This window comes from Nicotiana tomentosiformis, chromosome 1 (genome assembly GCF_000390325.3).
Source record: "Nicotiana tomentosiformis chromosome 1, ASM39032v3, whole genome shotgun sequence".
In the NCBI taxonomy this organism is placed as follows: domain Eukaryota; kingdom Viridiplantae; phylum Streptophyta; class Magnoliopsida; order Solanales; family Solanaceae; genus Nicotiana; species Nicotiana tomentosiformis.
In genome coordinates, this window is record NC_090812.1 from 145,980,673 (window position 1) to 146,001,854 (window position 21,182).

General features: G+C 35.9%; 2 long non-coding RNA genes and 1 pseudogene across 2 annotated transcripts; all 3 read right to left on the minus strand.

Annotated features, from left to right (window-relative positions):
• Positions 1-627: 627 nt before the first annotated feature.
• LOC138893412 (uncharacterized) lies at positions 628-1,698 on the minus strand. Its single transcript, XR_011408856.1, has 3 exons — positions 1,177-1,698; positions 1,040-1,093; positions 628-939 (listed from the first exon to the last, which is right to left on the minus strand). It is a non-coding gene; the product is annotated as an uncharacterized lncRNA (long non-coding RNA).
• A 110-nt stretch (positions 1,699-1,808) lies between these two features.
• On the minus strand, positions 1,809-4,347 carry LOC104115570 (uncharacterized). Its single transcript, XR_004511906.2, has 3 exons — positions 4,016-4,347; positions 3,881-3,919; positions 1,809-2,017 (listed from the first exon to the last, which is right to left on the minus strand). It is a non-coding gene; the product is annotated as an uncharacterized lncRNA (long non-coding RNA).
• Positions 4,348-15,921: 11,574 nt separating this feature from the next.
• On the minus strand, positions 15,922-19,275 carry LOC104115569 (putative late blight resistance protein homolog R1A-3; annotated as a pseudogene).
• Positions 19,276-21,182: the final 1,907 nt, after the last annotated feature.

Sequence of the window (21,182 nt, forward strand, 5' to 3'; positions counted from 1 at the left end):
ACACGCAAGTATACGAGGTCGACAAGTAATAAAGTAATAAGAAAGTATCGTTCTCATGAGGATTTATGATCAGCTATTTCCAATCTAAGTTATATATAAATTTAATGCTCAAGTGAGGGTGGCGAAGATGGTCGTGAGTTTTATAACTAAACTAGGTAATTTGCCCATACTTCGCGCGTTCATGAATGGCGTCATTAATTCTCACTCCTTTTGCTACATTGTCATACAATCTAACCAAAATATAGTGACTCGTGTCAGCCATTGGACATGTAAAAATTAATTTGAATATAAGTACTTTTAGAAGTAGCATCACACATGAAAACAAACTAAAAGATAAGAATTGTGTTAGAACCTGAGCAATTAATCAATGAACCTATTCAATAATTGTATACCAATTATACTTTAGGTGAATTCTTCTGATTCATTACAACAACAACCCAGTATAATCCCACTAGTGGGGTCTGGAGAGGGTAGTTTGTATGCAGACCTTACACCTACCCTAGGATAGAGAGGCTGTTTCTGATAGACCCTCGGCTCCCTCCCTCCAAGAACCCCCCACATTGCTCTTGGGGTGACTCGAACTCACAACCTCTTGGTTCCGATTCATTACAGTAAATACAAAAAAACTCAGCACAAGAGTAGAGCAATTTCTATATCAACACAACATCTACTGTCTACATACTGAAAAGCACAAAGGGACACACTTATTTTGTTTAACGTTACACAACATTAAAAGTTCCAAAACCAACACATAAACACTCTACTTTTTGCTTCTTTTTTTGTGTCTTGATCGCTAACTTCGTCGTCATGTATGATTAGGTTCCTTCCCTTCCTAATCCTTCTTGATGAAGTTTTTCTCTTCCTATAGTTAACACCATCATTGACATGTAGATCTTTCTCAGAGTCTTCAAAGTTGTCCAAAGAGACATTAGTAGGTTCCTAAATAGTTTTCAGAAGAAATATTATTTACATATTTTTTGAATATGTTAATATTGTTAGTAGTAGGAAGTTTGATAAATAAAACACTATAGAAAATTACCTTCCCTTCAATAAGTCCTTCTATTTCAATGTTATCCTGCACTTTGCTTTTCCCCTGCAGAAGCAATAAAATCAAAGCATATTTACAGTGTATACGTAAATCTGGATTACTATTTGAAACAATCTATATCACAATACCTTTTGTTCTTTCCTTTTTCTATATTGCAATTCCAGATTTCTCGTCTGGAAACAATAACTTTGATACCGTATAATTTTCAAGCCCCTCTTTAAGATTAAAATTGTTTAATCTTAGCTTGAAAATAAATTCTTTGTCGCAAAGGCTTTGAATTTGTGGCGGTACATTATTGCTATCCGACGACAACCTATTGAACAACTTGTGAGCGGATGTATCAAGAAGCTTCTCCACAACAACATTAAATAAAATCACAGTAGTCTCCCCAATTTTGTCTCTTATATTTACGTGTATTTAGTACCTATAGTTGTACAATAAGTAAGAATAAATGAGAATATAAATCATTACATTACTACTTGCTTCCTTATTTCACCAAAGGAAACTTGCATTCTTTAGCGCAAAGGTGGCATGCATAAACATCATTTGCGGATACAATCTTCTTGGAACAGGAGTTGCATGAAATAACTACCAATCAAAATACTTGTCCATACCAATCAAAATAGTTGTCCATTTTGGTAAAGTTGCCTCTCACTGTAGCAATGTATTTCTAACATTAAAAAACTCTATTTAGTAGAAGCATCTTGAAGAATTGTGTTTTTAAAAGCGAAGAAGCAGAAATAGGAAAATACTAACATGTATTTTCGGCATTCCGGTCAGACACTCAGTAATGTTCATCATGTTTAGAAACATCTCTTCCTCAATGGGAATGTTATTGACATTAGAGTTGCCGATAGTTTGTACCGCAAAACAAATGGTACTAAACTTTTGAATCAAAGTTGTTATGTAATCTATTTCAAGATTTACATATATTCTCCTTGCAAATGTGGGTAGTGAAAGTAACCTCACCTGTTAACAGTAAATGCAATTTAAAAACCAACTTTAATATATCTTCAGAATATCTGTAGTAAATTACATAGCAATAAATATTAAACATAAAACAATTACCACAGAATTGTTTTACTGTTATAGAAGTTACTATCATAATGTACGGATCAGAGTCGTTGTATAACATGGTCCTTATAGATGAAGAGGCAATACATGTGTCTTATTCTTTTTCAATATGTTTGTAATTACATTAATATAACGAAAAATGTAGCAGCAAAAATTGATCGTAATCAGTATACCTGATAACACGGTGTTTGTTCAACCTTGAGTTGATCATTTATGGTTTTATAAATTGATATTTGTTTATAGGATTATTTTCACTATCTTCTCGTTGTTTCTAGAGCGTAGTTGTTAGGAAGAAAGAAATTTTAAAAATACTTGTCATTGGTCTAAATTCACCAGCAGTCTCAATAACTTTGAAGTTCTTAACAACATAGACTGAACCTTCACCCGCAAATTCTTGTACTTATTAACTAAATTTTTTATTATTGTAGCATGTATTAAAGTTTCCTGGTAGAGGAAAAACAGTAAGTGTTTTCAAAATTAATAATTACAAATTGCATATTGAAAAAGAATAAGACACATGTATTACCTCTTCATCTACAAGGATCATGTCTATACTAATCAATTCTCTGTTTCTCTTGAAATTACTAGAATCTCCCATTCGACAAACCTTGACCCTCATGGTCCAATCAGCTCTAGTATTATTCAAGTCTGAAAATATGTTATATCCTATAACAGTTTCAGGATAGAAAAATAGCATGAGCTTAAGAAGGATGGCAGAAATAGTTTACGGATATTGGTAGAAACACACGTAAGGATGTTGTGGGAGGCTTTCATATAAAGGATTCCATTCAAAATTTTAAACGATGCTAATGATTAATTGGAAAGTTACAATCCTTTAGAAAAGACACAATAACGGAGGTAGATTTTGCACAACAGGAAGAAGAGACTGTTGTTATGTCGTCTAACTTCCCGTTATCAATCAAGTCAGATATATCAATGAATCGATTAAGATCAATTTGTGGCTTATGCAAAAATTGGCGCAATGTGGGCTTTCATAGGGACAACCAAACATATATAGTTAAGCTTTATTGGGAAAACGACATATTTGGGGTTCATTAAGCAGACGGGTTGTAGGGGTAAAAAGTTATATTTTTTTATTTTTTCTGATTATTAGGCTACAACTAATGTATTAAATGCATATGTCGATCTGCAAGCATAATACAAAAAAGTAGAGCAGAAAAATATAATAGCGCTAATATAGCATCAATCTATATTCAATCAAATGAAAATAATAAGGCAATACGATTTTTGCTGAGAAAAACTATATATTTTCCTGATCATTACAATATTGCCGCTATGTTTAATGCATATGTCGCTTCAAGCACATGAAAGTTTAGAGAGGGAAATAGTAGCAGAGGAGGAAGTTGAACAACTATCAATATCAATTTTTGAGGCTATGATGAAAAATCTAACATAGTATAATCTTATTCTTTTGTTCCTTAGTTATCGAATAGGGAAAAAATATAGTATTCCAGAATATTTCTGGGACTTTACTCGGGGAAAATTATCAGTAATAAAATATTAAGTATCAGAATATCAGAGACACAGTTAGTATCAATTGTGAAAAAACATTAATAGTGAAGAATATTTGGATTTTTGAAAGTGATTTAGAATCTTTATATCCTTAATTAGTGATTAGGTAATAAATTATGGTATCCCAGAATATTGACTGCATAAGTAGGTAAGAAATTATAGTATCCCAGAATATTGACAATATAAGTATGAATTGTGGGAAAAACATAATAGTGAAGAAGGTACCTCAAAAGACTGTGGTTTGGCATCCTTGTTTGTCGATACCTATACAATTAGATTAGGGTTCTTATAAGTTTGTAAGAGTCAAATATATAAGAATAAGGCATAAATGATAAATATTATTTTGAAAAGATTACAGACCGGCTATTATGAAGTGAATACCATTTATTTCTGAAGCCGTGGGCGAGGATGGTTTTCTTCAGAATTCTTCAGTGGCGTCGAAGTTAGTATATATATGGTGTGGGAAAATATAGAGTAGCAGTGTGAGCAAACTGCTTTTTTTTCAGTTTTCCAAATTAATGAATAGCTCAAAGAAGGTTAGATGTAGGAATTAATAAAGTGAGAGTTATGAGGAATTTTAGCAGGAAAAATGGAGATAGGTATGAGGAAGAGAGAGTAACGTAGGTATTTGTGATGTAAAAAAGCGGTGCGGGAAGAAGCAGTTGAGTGTGTGAAGTGTTTCGGTGGTGTAATTTCAGGTTCAAATTGCAAAAAAGCCTAGAGCCTAGAAAAATCAAATGCGGCTAAATGAGAATGCCACGTAACCGACGTAAGGCCCTCAATTATAAATATATATATAGATTACTACAAACTACTAAGCAAGCAATAAAATAAGATCGCGAGTATAGCAAACAAATACTTAGGAAGAATACAATGAGATGGACATATTCAAGGGTTACGGGACTAACGTCTCTCCTATTGCATTTTTTGGGTTGATGTAGTCACTTGTTTTTTCTAATTGTTGATTAGCTGGGTTTTTTATGCTTGCGAAGTTCTTTTGACGCTTCGGTCGCTTATTCAAGACAACCTAAGACTATATGTCTATAGAATCAAACTTGACAAGAACGCATGTATATTTCCTGCAAAAATAACCAAGTAAGGCAACTACAATATGTTTATCCTAATCACGAATCTATTTTTCGATGCCCGGATTTAAGAACTTACTCTATTCAATCTTATATGTAATTTATAGTTCCCATTTTCCAGTTGAACTATAAATTCGTAGATAGTACTTTATTGTTAATATGTAATAGAATAATTAAGTGCAAGATTGAATAAATAAATTACTATTATAAAATCAAGTAAAACAATCAATTTACAATAGTCAAGAATGACCCATAACCCCAGAAGAACGAGGTTCTTAGCAATCATGTTCATAACAATCATCAAAATATCATTTTTAAACATATAAGCTATGAATACTAGAAGAAGAATGGAGGAATTGATGAATTTCGTGCTCCCGAGTGTTTCGTACTTGTGTTTTTCTCTCAAAGTCGCGTCACCTCCCCCCTGCAAAAATAGGTTTAGGTTTTCTTTTATACGAGTTGGGGGCATCTTGGTGTTGAAATAACCAAGGCCCGAGAGAAATAGGACAACTTCACTTCACCAGCGCCCAGGATAGTGTGGAGTGCTAACCCTGGCGCTGAAAATTTTGAGCTTCTGATTTGTGCGCCACATGTAGCGCCCCACGCTACCCTGGGCGCTAGTTTGTGGCTTTTTCTCGTTCCGTCCCCTTTTCGCTTCAATTCACACACCTTCGTCCCAAATTCCTACATATAAAAATACCACGAATTAGCACAAATTATTATATTATACATCCGAAATCTACGAAACATGAGTAAAATGCTAGGTAATATGCATATAATACATACTTTAAGCCGAATATCAGTACCCCATATCAAGACAGAAATCAAGCATCCATAGTCCTTTTTACATCCCAAGCAAACTCTTCTCGTCACATCCAAGCCACCTGAACACATCCCGTAGTCACATCTTATTCATCATATAACTATCCAACCACTCACCGGGCCATAAATCCTGCTCCTACATACTACCAGACATATATAAGCCCAAACGCATATGCTCACATAACTGAAACCACTGAGCTCAAACTGCGGTCAAAACCAGCCTCAACTCCTCCATACTGGCCCATCACCAAAACATAGAAAATACATCTCGCACCTCATCTATGGAATCGCAACCATCGATGCACAACTGATACCGAGTGCTTAGCATAACATACGCGTGAGTGAGAGAAATTCAAAGAGATACGCTTCAAGCTGAATCAATGTCGCACGATAAGGAAATAAAGATGGGAAAGTCTAGCCTAAATGCCATGTATCCTCTCGAAGATAGGTATGGACGTCATCATACCGATCCACAAGACTCTACTAGACACTTGTTGATGACTCGTACAACCTATGAACCTAGAGCTCTGATACCAACTTGTCACGACCCAAAATCCATCTAGTCAAGATGCCACTTAACCCAACCCGCTAGGTATGCCAAGTAACAGTCAACGTAACTCAAATGAGAATAATAAGGGTAAATGAGTAAAATAACTTAATTTCTATATAACTCCCAAGGACTGGTAGTACAAATCAAGAGTTTCTAAGATTTAGAATTTACAAAGCTGGAATGAAATAAATACATTATCTGTTTGGAATATACTTAAATAGATTTGCAAATCTAAAGCTACCAAGGACAAGTGGCAGTTATAACTAGAATACAGGTACATCTTCAATGCCAACTCTCGTTGTACACAGCAACATCAGCTCCAGTATCTGCACGCAAGGTGCAGAAGTGTAGTATGAGTACAACCGACCCTTTGTACTCAATAAGTATCCAAACTAACTATAAATGATACTCGATGATCACCTGTGCAATTCATAAATTCAACAAGTATAGAACAAATATATGATCAAATCTGGTAAATCACAGGTAAAAACCTCTTTGGTGCTCATAATTCTTTTTTTTAAAATGTTCTACTCAGTCAGCAATCATGAATAAAAGGAAGATATGCAAGTAAATCAGGTAAACAATCAAGAAAATTGAAAGTAAAGATAAAATGCAATGACCAAATATCCGCTCGTTATGGCGCACAACGTGATCCATATAACAATAAGCCAATAAGGCCTGTTGCGGCGTGCAACCCGATCCAAATAACAATAACCAGCTCTCCCAGAGCTCACATCAATCAGAAACCCGTCGGTTTCTCACAATCCGCGTGTACACCATCAAGAGAGAAACATGACAGTGTGACCCTAGGGGAATGGATCAGCATCCACATGTAAGCACGGCCAATTCAACGTGCTACCAGCCCGACTTGGTCACAGGCTCAATATCATAAATGATTCGGTATGATCACATGCTTAATATAAACTGCACGGACAACTTACATGCTGCATGGATAACTCATGTGCTATGATATCAATATCTGGATCCGCACGGATAACTCATGTGCTGCACGGATAACTCACATGTTGATACTCACAATCTGTCCGGCGTGGTCACGGGCTCAATATCACAATCTGCCCGGCGTGGTCACAGGCATAACAACACAATCCGCCCGGCATGGCCACATGCATAACAATACAATCTGCCCGACGTGGTTACAGGCATAACAACATAATCCGCCCGGCGTGGTCACAGGCATAACAACATAATCCGTCCCGCGTGGTCATAGGCATCCAGTCCAAATCATATCACACAGAAACAAGTATACAAGAACACATGTATATGATCAATAAATATCAGATTTCATGCTCTTGGGCTGGTATAATAAGATGCTAAAGTATAGGCATGTGCAAAGTGTGCTATCATAGCTTAAATCAGAAATTTCATCACAGAATTAGCAATTACCAAGTTTATTCAAGGAATTAGCCTCTTCGTAGCCTCAAATTTGGCTCAAATACAACAAGGCCTAAGCACTACCCCCGAGCATGAAAAAATACCTCGTGCTCGCATATAGGCTCAAACCCCACACATATGCGCACCCATAACCCGGAGATATCACAAATAATTTAGGCAACTAGTGCCTCAACCAAGTTTAAATAAGATACTTACCTCAAACATGCCAAAATAAATATCGAGCAAGCCAAACAATACTCTATAATGCCATCCTACGTGAATCAACCTCGGAACGGCTCAACACTAGCAAAAAGCAACACAAATACATCAAATAATGCCAAAAGAACCTACCTAAACAATAAATGTCGAATCTTTACTCAATTACTCAAAGCCAACCAAAAAGTCAAATCTGGGTCTACACCTCGAAAACTGACCCAACTCACAAATTGTGACAACCCATTTGAATACGAGTCCAACCATACTAATTTCACTCAAATCCGACTCCGAATCAATGTTCAAAACTCAAAAATTTACTTTAGTAAAGTTTAGACAAAAACCCACAATTTCTCTTTTAGATTCACCATTTAAATACAAAAAACAAAGATAAAATCATGTAAAATAATCAAAACCGAGTCAAAAAGACTTATCTCAATCCAAATCCGACTTCAAATCGATCTCTAAATCCATAAATTTCATCCCTTAAGTTTTAGGGGGGAACCCCACAAATCTCCAATCAAAATATGAATTAATTCATAATTGAACTAGTATAATAATATTAAAATGCAAAATTTGAGGTCAGATACTGACCTCCATGAAAAAATGAGAAGAACGCCGCGAAAATCACCTCAAACGGAACTTTAAAATTCAAGATATGCTCAAAATACTAAATAAACGCATTCCGATTTTTTAATACATAGGGAATTTAACTTCGGCGCCCAAAAATCTGCACCTACGATCTTCCAGCTGTAATTTTCGCATTTGCAAATCATTTTTTGCACCTGCGGAGTCGCAGATGCGGACCTAGCACCAACACCAGCTTTCTTCTCTGATACTAAAATAGGCATAACTCCCTAATACGATCTCCGAATTTTACGATTCTTTTTACTATGACTCCGTAATTACGATACAGATCTAATGATTCAATCAAAACGGAATTTAGAGATCATTTTCTTAATGTGGTACCATTTATGCTTGAAGAAACGGTGTCGAAAAGATAAAAAATGAGCGCAACACAACCCAAACCAATTTGAAACTCACCCGAACCCCTCGGGACCCCATCCGAACATACCAATAAGTCCTAAAACATAATACGGACCTGCTTGAGGCCTCAAATCCCACATAAAAATATCAAAATCATGAATCACACCTCAAATCAAACTTAATGAACTATTGAACTTTCAACTTCCAAAACTCGTGCCGAACCATATGAAATCAACTTGGAATAACCTCAAATTTTGCATACAAGTTTCAAATGAAATAATGTACCTATTCCAACTCCCTGAACAACAATCTGAACCTGATATCATCAAAGTCAATTCCCCGTCAAACTTATGAACTTTCTAAATCTCAAATTTTCAACTTTCGCCAAATAGTACTGAAACCTTCTAGAAACCTCCAAATTTAAATCCAAGCATACCCCCAAGTCCAAAATCACCATCAGTACCTAATAGAACTATCAAAACTCCGATCTGAGGTCAAATACTTAGAAGTCAAACTTAGTTAGCTCTTCCAACTTAAAGCTTATAAAATGAGAATCATGCTTCCAAATCAATTCCGAATCACCCAAAAACCAAAGCAGACGATACACGCAAGTCATAATACATCCTATGAAGCTACTCAAGACTTCAAATAGCTGAACAGAATGCAAATGCTCAAAACGGTAAGTTGGGTCATTACATTGTCCCCCACTTAAACATATGTTCATCCTCGAACGTTCTAGGAGTCGTTCCAAAGCCATCAAATCACTATGTAAACTCATCATGCACATACCCGAGGGTGATCACATGTCACCCCGATCCATATAAACTTTGGTACCAATTTAGAACATACCCGAAGATTCTTCCTTCAATCTTAGTCTATAAACTTTGGAATGCAATTTAGAACATCTGGAATTCATTATAAGACCCAGTTCTCACATCCATACACTGCATAAGTCTGAACATATTGTACCAAGCCATAACCATAACCTAAGATATAATCACATGATATACCACATAACTTAGATAATTACATAAATAACTTCTGACAACAATAGCTTCCCATAAACAAACCCAGTACCTTTAACAAACTCCATATCAACTAAATACTTGTTCCAAACCTTCGTGCACTGCAATGGTGAATGAAACACGCAGAAACTCATAACCACTCATAGATCAACAAGTCGTGGGGCTCTCTCGCCTGATAAAAACCATTGCCAAATTGTAAATTGACTTCCGATATTATCCTCCCAACATATCATAATCAAATTTGATAGCACTCATTCCAGTTCCAACGACCTCATGTGAGACCCAGTACAAGCTGCTCGACTTACATGCCACACCAATACCATCTATAGCCACATACTGTGCAATCTGTGCACCAACAAGTAACAACTCAAATGTACCCAAATATGGAAAAAGAATCAAATGAGAGAACCGTTCCGCAAGCTCAAAAGGTACCACCACAAGCACAATGCTATGAAAACATCACACGTAGTAAAACTAAAATACACGAACCTCACACAAAGTATCATATCCCAACATGATTCTATCGTAGTGCGTGACCCAATCCAAACACTGGTCATATGAAATACCTAGAGCCATAATGCTCAAAATCAACAACCATGTGCAAATCAACAACAAGCACACAAAGTGCATGACCATAACCACGGAGAAACGGCTAGCATAATATACCACCAATATGAAATATCATAGCCAAGGTGCAATCAACCATTCAACATCCCAAGAATCATCTCGCTCGAATTTTTCCACAAGGCCTAAGTAGAAACGCATCATGTGTGTAGCTAACCAACCTATCACAACCCATCGTATCAGAAAAGAGTAACACAAAACATATCATAATGTGAACAGCTCAAATCCAACTGAATGACACATCCCTCAACAATAGTAGTGTTGAGTCACATATACGACCCAGTGTAGAATACACATCTTCAGTAGGCCTACCAGTGGCCTCCAAATCGATTATGATCCTTCCGAAATGAGTAGATAACCTTTCTAAAGATCCACTAAACCTATCCACAACACATACCATCAGCTGGTTAATTTGGCCATATCTTTGCAGTCCGCAACCAAGAAATAATCTGCCTCTGAAACTCCCAGTCTCCAAACCACAAGAATACAAAAGAATCACCAGATCTGATCCCATCTCCACCACTCAAATAACTAACACATTCTTCATACATAATTATTCCACGAGAAATACTTTCATAATTCTTCTGTGCCATATAGCAAAATCCGAACATCATCAGTCGATCAACCAGGCGAGTACCTCAATACCAATGAAGCATCTGTAAGTCAAAATACAAGGCGCCTTCTGAAATGTCCAGTCTTCTCAGGTGATACCAGATAGTGCCAACATTCTCTTAAATATCTAAAACTGCAAATGTGGTCTAGAACTCATGGACTTCCTTTTGAAAAACTGAACTATAATACTTGCGCATGCAAATCTCAATCTCACACAACCCACCGCCTCTATCAGGCCATCAAATGAAAACAAGAGAATCTCATTATCAACTCAAGTTATTTTTAAAGCCCAAAATCACGTTTTCTTCAACTTTTTACGTAAAAACTTTTCGAAAAGCGACATGGACCACGCACGTAAATAAAATAATATCAAATAAAGCTGCAGGATGACTCAGATCATTAAAATTAAGGCTAGAACTCAAAAGGACTTAGTGTGTCATCACAAAAAGTGCATATAAAACGGAAAAGAGTCAAATATATCCATGTACTATCGAAAATAGTTTAAATATATCATCAGTTATAATATTTGTTCAATTAACTCCCTACCGTTATACCATTGGCACTTATTTGCCCTTAATTTAGATGAAATGTCACATGGCAGCGTTGGAATAAAAAGATCTACCCCAATTTTAAATACCTGATTCTAATTAAAAATTCACCCAATCTCTTAGCATTACCCGACCCAAGAATTTGTACCACAATACCCCACTAACAGAACTCCTTCTCTTCTTCCGTCATCACCACTACCTGCTCTCCTTAAATATTGTCCAAGTTTTGGTCCATCTTTGTAACACCCTGAAAAATTTCGAAGCGTTTTAAGACCATTAAGAAGATTGGCGGGTGCTAATTATATTAATTCGGGTATGAACAAGACTGATAATTTGAATAATATCAATTGACCATGATAATATAGGTATTAGGTACATTAATAATGGTTTATGGTATAAGAAGAGCCCTAAGTCTAAGTCAAGTTGAAAATTATATGATGGGATAAAGGTTCAAGTGAGTTTGCATAAGATCTAACTTCAAACGAGCATAACTCTCAATATATGAAGAGTTATATAGTGTATAACCTATCAAATTAAAGAACTTTGAGTCTAGTTTCTAATTCATCAAACCGTCTATCATTTGGATATGTATACAGAAAGTTATGGCCATTTTACTGGACATGTGTCATATGAGAGCCCAGATGCGCGGCCACGCATATTTGAGACTTTCTGCCTCAGGTGCGCGGCCGGATTCCCGGCCACTTGCCCAGGTGCATGGCCGCGCACGTAGGAACCCATTAAATACCCCCCAATGTCGGGTAGAGAGAGAGAGAGCTAAGTCATTTATTTTGATCTAGGGCTTACATATCAAGGGGAATCCGTCCAACACCTCCCTCCCATGAACCAAGGTAATATTTTTGGAGTAATTTTGAGTTGATTACTACTCCTAAACACTTGTATTAATAATGATTAATCTTGAAGATCCATATATTTCCATTTAAATCTTCAAATTGGTCAAGAACACTACAAGTTGGGATTCTCAAGAGTTTCACTATAAGAGGTATGTCTACCATCTCTAACTAATTTATGGTAATTATTTATGTATAAAATATGTGTTAAAACTTATAGTATGGTGATTTGAAGCCATAAGTTTCTAATTTAAATACATAACCATTGTAGAGATTGAAAGGCGATTATTTGATGGAATTTTATTGGTTGGGTGAGAACGGTTGGTCACACATGTTATGTTAGGATTATAAGTTGTTAAAGAATGATGGTGGGATGAATTGTTGGTAAATGATGGTAGTTGGAAGAACTAATTATATGGTTAAGAAATGTATAAATGTATGCCCACTAGGTATTTGGTAAATTGTCTAAATGGCCTAAACTATGGAATTGGTTACTAATGTTAGTCCTATTGGATGTTGATATTGTAGATTGCAGTTGCTTAGTATAGTAGATCGTTGTAGTATCATTAAGAGGTGAGTTTCAGTTTCAGATCGTTGGCATTGAATTGAGGAGACAAGAAGGCATTCAGAGGTGGATAGACATGGAATGAAATTTCCTGAGTATTGATTAGCTTGTTCGATGTTGGGTTCGTCTTATTGAGGTAAGTAACAGTTTTAAATCTGGTCCTGAGGGTATAAAACTCCGAATTTTATGTCATGTGATTATTTTGGAGGTGACGCACATGCTAGATGATGGGAGTGTGGGTGTGCACCGAGGGGATTATGACTTGGTCCGTCCCGTGAAAACTGTAAAGTTAAATAACTTGTTGATAGCTATGTGCTCTCTATGTGTTGTGAAATTTTAACTATAAGTCATGTTAGAAACCATGTTTAGGCTATCTGTTGGTACTGTTGGGACCCACAGAGGTCGTGTACATGTTGAACTATCTGCTTAATTATTGTTTTGTACTCAGTCATAATTTACTTGATTATTTTATTCCAGTCTCTATTGTTCATTATTGATGCATCATATCATTGTTGTTTGGCCTGATTTCATGATTGTTGAGAGCCCGAGAGACTAGAGAACTTTATGACTGAGTGTGGCCGAGGACCTGATTGTGAGATATTATACTATAGCAAGTGAGTTGTCTGTGCAGCACGTGAGTTATCCGTGCGGATCCTTATATTATAGTGTAGTACATGAGTTGTCCGTGCGGATCCTTATATTATACTATAGCACGTGAGTTGGCCGTGCAGCGCATGAGTTGTCTGTGCGGATCCTTATATTATACTATAGCATGTGAATTGGCCGTGCAGCACGTGAGTTGGCCGTGCGGATCAAAATATTTATATTATGGTACGTGAGTTGTCCGTGCAGCACGTGATTTTTCCGTGCAGATTATAGCACTTGGGTTGTAGGAGCCCCTCCGGAGTCTGTACACCCCCAGTGAGCGCGGGTATCCATTGAGTGTGAGTGCTGAGGGATGAGAGCTGAGTGGTTGAGCTGTTGTGACGAGTTGAGTGATTGTTGCCCTGGGAGGCTGTACTTGCTTTTCATTTGTTGTTGCACTTAGTTGCTATCTGTCATTGTTGTGAAATTCTCTGAAAGATTTTATATCCGGATTACATGAACTTAAACTGTAAAAAAAATTGATTTGACTTAAACTGCTAGATTTGAAAGCATGTCTATTCTTTGCTGGAATTACTGAAAGTGAACTATAATTGTGTAGCTCGTCACTATCTTCAGTTCTTTATTTATTATTTTTACTTACTGAGTTGGTTGTACTCATACTACACCCTGCACTTCGTGTGCAGATTCAGGTGTTCCCGGCCATAGCGGGTGTTGATTTCTTTCGCACAGTCGATTTTTCGGAGATTCAGAGAAAAGCATTTTGCCCTTTATATTTACCATTTTTGCCCTTTATATTTACCATTTTTCCTTTTTAATAAACAAAACATAAACTTTTTCCTTTCTAATAAATAAAACATAAATCAACTTAAATAAAAACGCATCCTACTTTAAAATAAAACATGCGCCCTTTTCTTGACAATTCCCAAATCAAAAAAGTTAGGGTTCTGCCGCTCACTGCTGCCACCGTCTGCCGGATGCCGTAAACTCTCCGTTGTGTATACGCCTCCTTCCTTATAAGTTAAACCCTTCTTCCGTCTTCAGTTCTTCTTTTCTGGGTTTTTTTTCATGCTTTCCTCTTATATTTCATATTCGACAATTTATATAAAATCTGATTTTTAATCTTTGATTCTAGGTCACGACCCTTTCTAAAATTTAGAAGCCATACACTTAAAATCCTAGTTTCGCCTTTGTCTACATACAATAGGCTTTTAAAGCAAAATATAAAAAAGATTAAGAATAAATAATTAAAATATTACTCAGTGACAATTTAAAAGGACTCAAATTGGAACAAGCTATTCATACTCATGGAAACTCATCGTAGGGACGAAGAAATTGTTTGTATTTGTAAAATTCCCTTTCCTCTCCCTTCTTGTAAAATAGAAAATGGAAGAGAAAAGAAAGAAAACACATTATTTCCCCTCTCTTCTCTTAGCAAAGGTATGTTCAGGTCAAACTTTTGGCTTGCGGGCTTAGGGATTGCAGTTAGTTGCTTCGTTCGGGTATTCATAATCTAGTCACGGGATTCGAACCTTTGCATGCCGGTACAAAAAGATTGATACCTATACTCCATAGGCCTTTTTTGAGAGATAGGAATGGGGAGACGGGGAAGGGAGAAGCAGGAATCGAAGAATGAGCCGAACAGTGCAAGGATTCACAGAGTCTTTCCAAAATTTTCAAAATTCTTTTTTTACATTAACATATTGCCCTGTCCGTATTTCACTTCAACTTATTTCTTAAAAAGAAAAAAGTTAAAAATTAGAAAGTAAGAAAGAGCACTTCTCATCAAAATAGCAAGAAGAAAGCAAAGAGGACATTGTCCTCAGCTGCCAGTATTGACTAAACAAAGTGCTAGATTTATTTCATACTGCCTTCTCACTTTTATTTAATTTTTACTTTTATTTTATCTTGCTAATGATAATGATATGAGTTGAAAAACGAGGATTTATATTGCCTGCCTCAACTTATTTAGGACTGAGGTTTGGTTATTGTTGTACTGAAAATTAAGTCTAAGAGTCAAATAGAAAGCCGTGCTTGCATTGAATTCTGTTGTGATATTGTCCAGAATGTTTCTGGCCCTCTAGCAAACCAGAGGAATTTGATAGGTTTCAGAACTACAAACAAATTTTACTACAAGCTCTTTTAATCTATGTGTCAAGACAGAAAATTTTGCACGCGTTTGCTTTTACGAAGACTAGATTAAGCAATAAGAGAATAAAAAATGAATCAAAGATCAGCTTGTTAATTTTACGAGATAGAAGCAAAGAAACTGAATCGAAAAAGTGATGATACTTGCTTTTGCAATGGGGATTTCCAACATCCAGATATTTTGACAAAAGTCTAACATTCAGTTCAAATATTCTCAGATGCAAGAACTTGTTGGGATGAACATATTATATAGTCATATAGACATAAAACATAACAAATGTCCTCCATTAGCAATTGGTATCGGTAATATTAGTTATTCTTATTCTTTATATTAGAATAAAAGAGGAGGAAAACAATTGGAAGATTGCATAAATGTCTGGAGAATCTGTCTTTAGCCTCTAATACTGATAAGTTGTCCCAAAATGAATTGTATCCCCAGGTTTTTATTTGTGCTCTGCAAAGAAGATTTTAATGGTCAAAGTAACTGGAAAAAGCAAGAAAAAAAATGTTAATAAAGCCATCTTTACTCACAGATTATTCAAGGAAACTCTTGATAAGGACCTGAAGCTTGTCCTCTCCCATCATATCTGCAACATATTCCTTAATCTCTAGAGCGGAATCTTCAAGTTGAGGGCTATCGATCAGTTCGATACTCCTTAATGAAGCAATATCTCCAAAACTGGACGGGATCTCTTTAAGCTTATTACATTCCGTCAGGATTAATTGCTCAAGCACGGGAAAGGATTCCTCTCCAACCTTCCATTTGGAAAGACGCACCATCTGCAATTTCAAATATTTGAGATTCTCAAAGGTGTTGTCTTCTCCCACGTTCCATTCTTCTTCCTGAATGATTGTGTCTAGCAAAGTCAGATTTTCAAGTTTGGGCAATCTTGCAATACTTGACAGCGAATAAGATGTCATATCAAACTTTACTAACTTCAGCATTTTCAAACTCGAAGGGAAGTGAAAATCACCCACTTGTCTCGCTGCAGAGGAATACGTTGCACTGAGTTCTTCAAGTTCATGAAGGACATCCAATTTTGGAAACCAATTGCACTCTGCTGAAGATTTTCTTATTATGCATTGAAGGCTTCGAAGATTGGGGAAGCTTGTGAAAATATCCTCTGTCTTTTGAATAAGAAAGTCGTATCCTCTCTAATATTCTCAAGTTCTCTAACTTTGCATCCTCTGCTAAGAGTATTGGTTCATCTATGTCCAAATCAAAGAAAGAACAATAAAAGATGCCCACATGTCGTAACTTTCCAAGATTCCAAATTCTAGGTAGTAGTACTATGGTTGAATCATAGCTTTGCACCAACAGAGTTTCTAGATTCCAAAGGAGCGTTTTAACGCTCATCCCAATGTTTAAGTACTTCAAATGAACTAGAAGGCCTATCTCATTCAGCAAATATTCTCCATCAATAACTTCAGTCAGGTCCAGTACTCTAAGAAGCCTCAAGTCTCTTAACTGAACTAGCATGGCTATTGTATCCACCAAAAAACCATCAGTCCGCCAAAGTGAACGATCAACCTTCAACGAAAGGAGGTATTTACCAGAAACCACTTTCTTTTCAGAATCAGAACGCTTCCAACCAGAAACATGATCATAAGGAATGGTCATTCGACGCGGCATCAGATCTGAAGCACAAGATAGAGCACTTGAACTTATCAATTCAAAGAACTTTTCCTTTGTGGCTTTTACCTGACAAAAGTCATGCACAAGATCATGAATTTTGCAAGTTGTTGTCCTATATTCACTTTTCTTTACCATTACCAAACTACTTGAAATCAAATCATCCAAATAAACCTCCATTACTTCTTCTACACTCTTCATCTCAGTCTCTGACTCTCTTCCACGATTCCTTCTACAGTCCATAGATCTTGTAACAAACAGACATTAAATTCTTCGTCCTTTGGATAACTTCCAAGGTAAAGTAAACATGGTTTTACGTGATCCGGTAAATGGTCATAACTTAATTGTATAATCTTCATGACTTCCACTTTATTTTCAAGAATAAATGAATCCAAATTATTTAGAACTTCAAGCCAGAATGTCTTTTTCTTTCCCTTTGTTGCAATGACTCCAGCAATAAGATCAGCCACCAAAGGAAGCCCTTGACAATTCTGAGCTATTTTTTTTCCAACACCCAATAGTTCATTTGGGCAACTTTCTTCTCCAAAAACCCTTTTCTTTATTAAGTCCCAACTTTCATCTACTGTGAACAATCGAAGATCAAGAGGCTCACTGTAGCATTTTCCATGCAAAACAACTTCCTTTATTCGACTTGTTAAAATAATTCGACTTCCTTTCTTAACATCAGAAAAAGGTCTTTTTGACTCATCCCATGTTGCAGTATCACACGAGTCATCCAAAATAATAAGATATATATCTTCCACCATATAGTTTTTTCCGCAGCTTTTTAGCAACATCAATATCTTCATTGAACTTCTCGTTCGAATTAGTGATTTGATTAAAATAATTCTGCAACAATATTCTCTCATTACGTTCTTGGTCGACTGTGCACCATGCAAGAACATCAAAATGACTAATAACAGACGTATCATTATATACTCTGTAAGCCAAAGTTGTTTTTCCGAGCCCCGGCATTCCAATGATCGAAATGACGTCTATATCTGTTAGTCCACTAATAAGCTTCCTAATTATGTAGTCTCTCTCCTCCTCAAAACCTACAAGTACTTGACTAGCTATTGATGATTTTCTTACAACTGGCTTGTGTGGGAGATTTTTCAACAATGAGGGCCCTGTTCTCAAGAGATTTCTTTACCAAATTGAATACATCTTCTTTTGATAAGTTTGATCTTTTTTATGGTATCAGGAAGTAAGAAGATAAGCTGCAAGAGACCATGATTTTTGACAAGAATTGAATTAATGGCATGTTCCGTCTCATATGCCACATCTAAAGCCCGTATCCAATGATCCTTACAATAATTCTTGTTCAACATTCATGAACAAAACTCTTATGCATTCTAGGTGTTCTTTCACCAGCTCGATTTCTTCCTTTATCAAAGAAACTAAATAAGCATTGGAATTGAGCAAAGCATTCAAGTTTTTAAGTAGAAGATTCATGAATAGTAGTCCATCACTCATGGGGAAGCAGAGTTTAGATGAGTTTGGGACTTTCAAGTAAACATGTCTCAAATCTCCCTTTAGGAGTTCAATATTTTTCAGCAAATCTAGAGTTCCACAATTTGTTTCATTGGTATTCCCTTCATTTCTTGATTTCTCTTGTAAGTGGCGAACAAGAATCGATACCTCCCTAGTAAGTGCTCCAAGACGTGCCAAGAGATCAAATAATTTGTCATGACGAATAAATTCCTTGGGCATGTCATTAAGAATAATCAAGAGGAACTCCATCATGACATGAATGTTTCGAGTTGAAGTGCTCGGGTTAATAACATTTACTATGTGCTCTTGTAAATAAATCAGATATTCTCGAAGAATGGCCGGAGAGGCTTCTAGGAGCTGTTTAATGAAGCATCCAACTTCTGTTGATTTTGAAGATTTCAAGTTTGTAGAACATATGTGCATAACCTCTAGCGCGACTGGAATAATCTTCACAAATAGTGTTAGGATCGGGAACCCGGGTAGTGCGGAATTTAGCCAAACAACGGTATAATGACAATAACAAAGACAATGAAAGTTAATAACAATGACAATTAAAGTAGATAAAAAAGACACAAATTTAACGTGGTTCGGTCAAAGTGACTTACGTCCACAAACGGAGATGAGCAATTTACTATAACATTAAGAGTACAAAAAAGAGTACAAAATTAGAGTAAACATTCTAATTAATCCCAAATACCCTAAAAGAATAACCTCACAAGATCACTCCAAAAAAAGGGTTCACACAAGTGCTTCCCAATACTAACTCTCATACAAAACACTTCTAATAAATGAAGAAAGGAAGAAACAAGAATTGGAGACAAGTGTTGTTGGTGTGTCTAAAATGAACTAATTGCCTTTCCTTTTATAGGCAAAAAAGTCTTGGCCTCTTAGGTGTAAAAGAAGAGATACAACCTATGCAAATGATGTCCACCACATAATGCAATATTTTTGGGTCCCAAAGAATATTGCCAACAAAGTCTACACTTTGCAAAGATACTTATGCTTATATTGAGATGGACTCCATTAGCCAAAATATTGGCCATAATTACAAATAGATGACCTAGCTTGACATCAAGTGTTCCCTCCAATTCTTCTACAAAACTGACCAAAAAGAAGTGTCTGCTCTCTCAGCCATAAGTTGAAATTGAGGTAACATATATTCAATTATCTCATGCTCAACGCAACCATTTACTGCCAACCCATAAAAATTTCTTACATTGCTAAACACATTCTGAAGAACCTCAAGTTGAGTTATTAATGGAGTAAATTGTCCAACAGCTAAGTTGGTTATATCATGGAGATTCACGAGGAGGCTGTCCAAAAGTTCAACCAACTGCTCCTCAGCTATGGTTGCACTTAATTTAGGAGAATGTTGTGAGCTGATACAACTTCTGAAATTTTTCATGAGGCGAGGAACGACACGATCCATGTCGTATTTAACTAGGATGTCATCTCCACTCTCGTAGAAGAGTGACTCAACCAGATCTTCAAGCTCTCCTGTTATTTTTGATATTTTGGCACTAAAGCCATCCAAACTGGAAGAAGAAAGCTGGACAAATGTCCACATAAATGTCAGTCCCAATTTCAGCACTTCAAGTAGATCCATGCCTGACGTTGGTAAATTGCTGAAGCTATGTGTTTACCCGAAAAATGAATAGAGTTAAATTTATACGCAGTTCCGAGGATATCCACTGTGTATGAAAAAATATAAAAAGTGATGATACTTTCTTTTGCAATGGGGGGTTTCTAATATCCAGATATTTTGATAAAGTTCTAACATTAAGGGGAGCGGCTCCGCTCCATTAGAATTTGCTCCATTAGATGTTGTTAAATTTTTTTATTTAATAATTCTCTATTATTATGTTTAAAATTCCAGTAATGATAAGATTAATTTTTTAAATAGAGGAAAGCTGAAATCTGTGCAAACTGTACCCTCTAGCTACTATGTATCTATTAAATTGCTTCTTTCTTTTTTCCCCTTATGATCGGGTGAGTTTATATATTTATTTAGTTATTTATTTATTTAGCAAGTGAATATTATTATTCCTTATTTTTTGAGTTTTGATATTAATGTTATATATATATATATATATATATTAGTACTACAAAGTACGAAGTGTTAATCATTTCTTTGTTATTAGCGTATATGAGATATCTCAAGTAATTTCTCTGCCATAAAAAATTTCATTGTCAAAAAATAGAAAATATTCATGTTTTATTAAGACAAAAAGATTGATAAAAATAATTAGAAGAGAATAAAAATATCAATGGAGTGATTTTTGCTTTCTGGAAAAGAACATGATGCTGACGGGTCATTTACACGTATTGTTTTTTTTTTCTAAAAATCAATATTATCAATAGAGACTTAATCATAATAA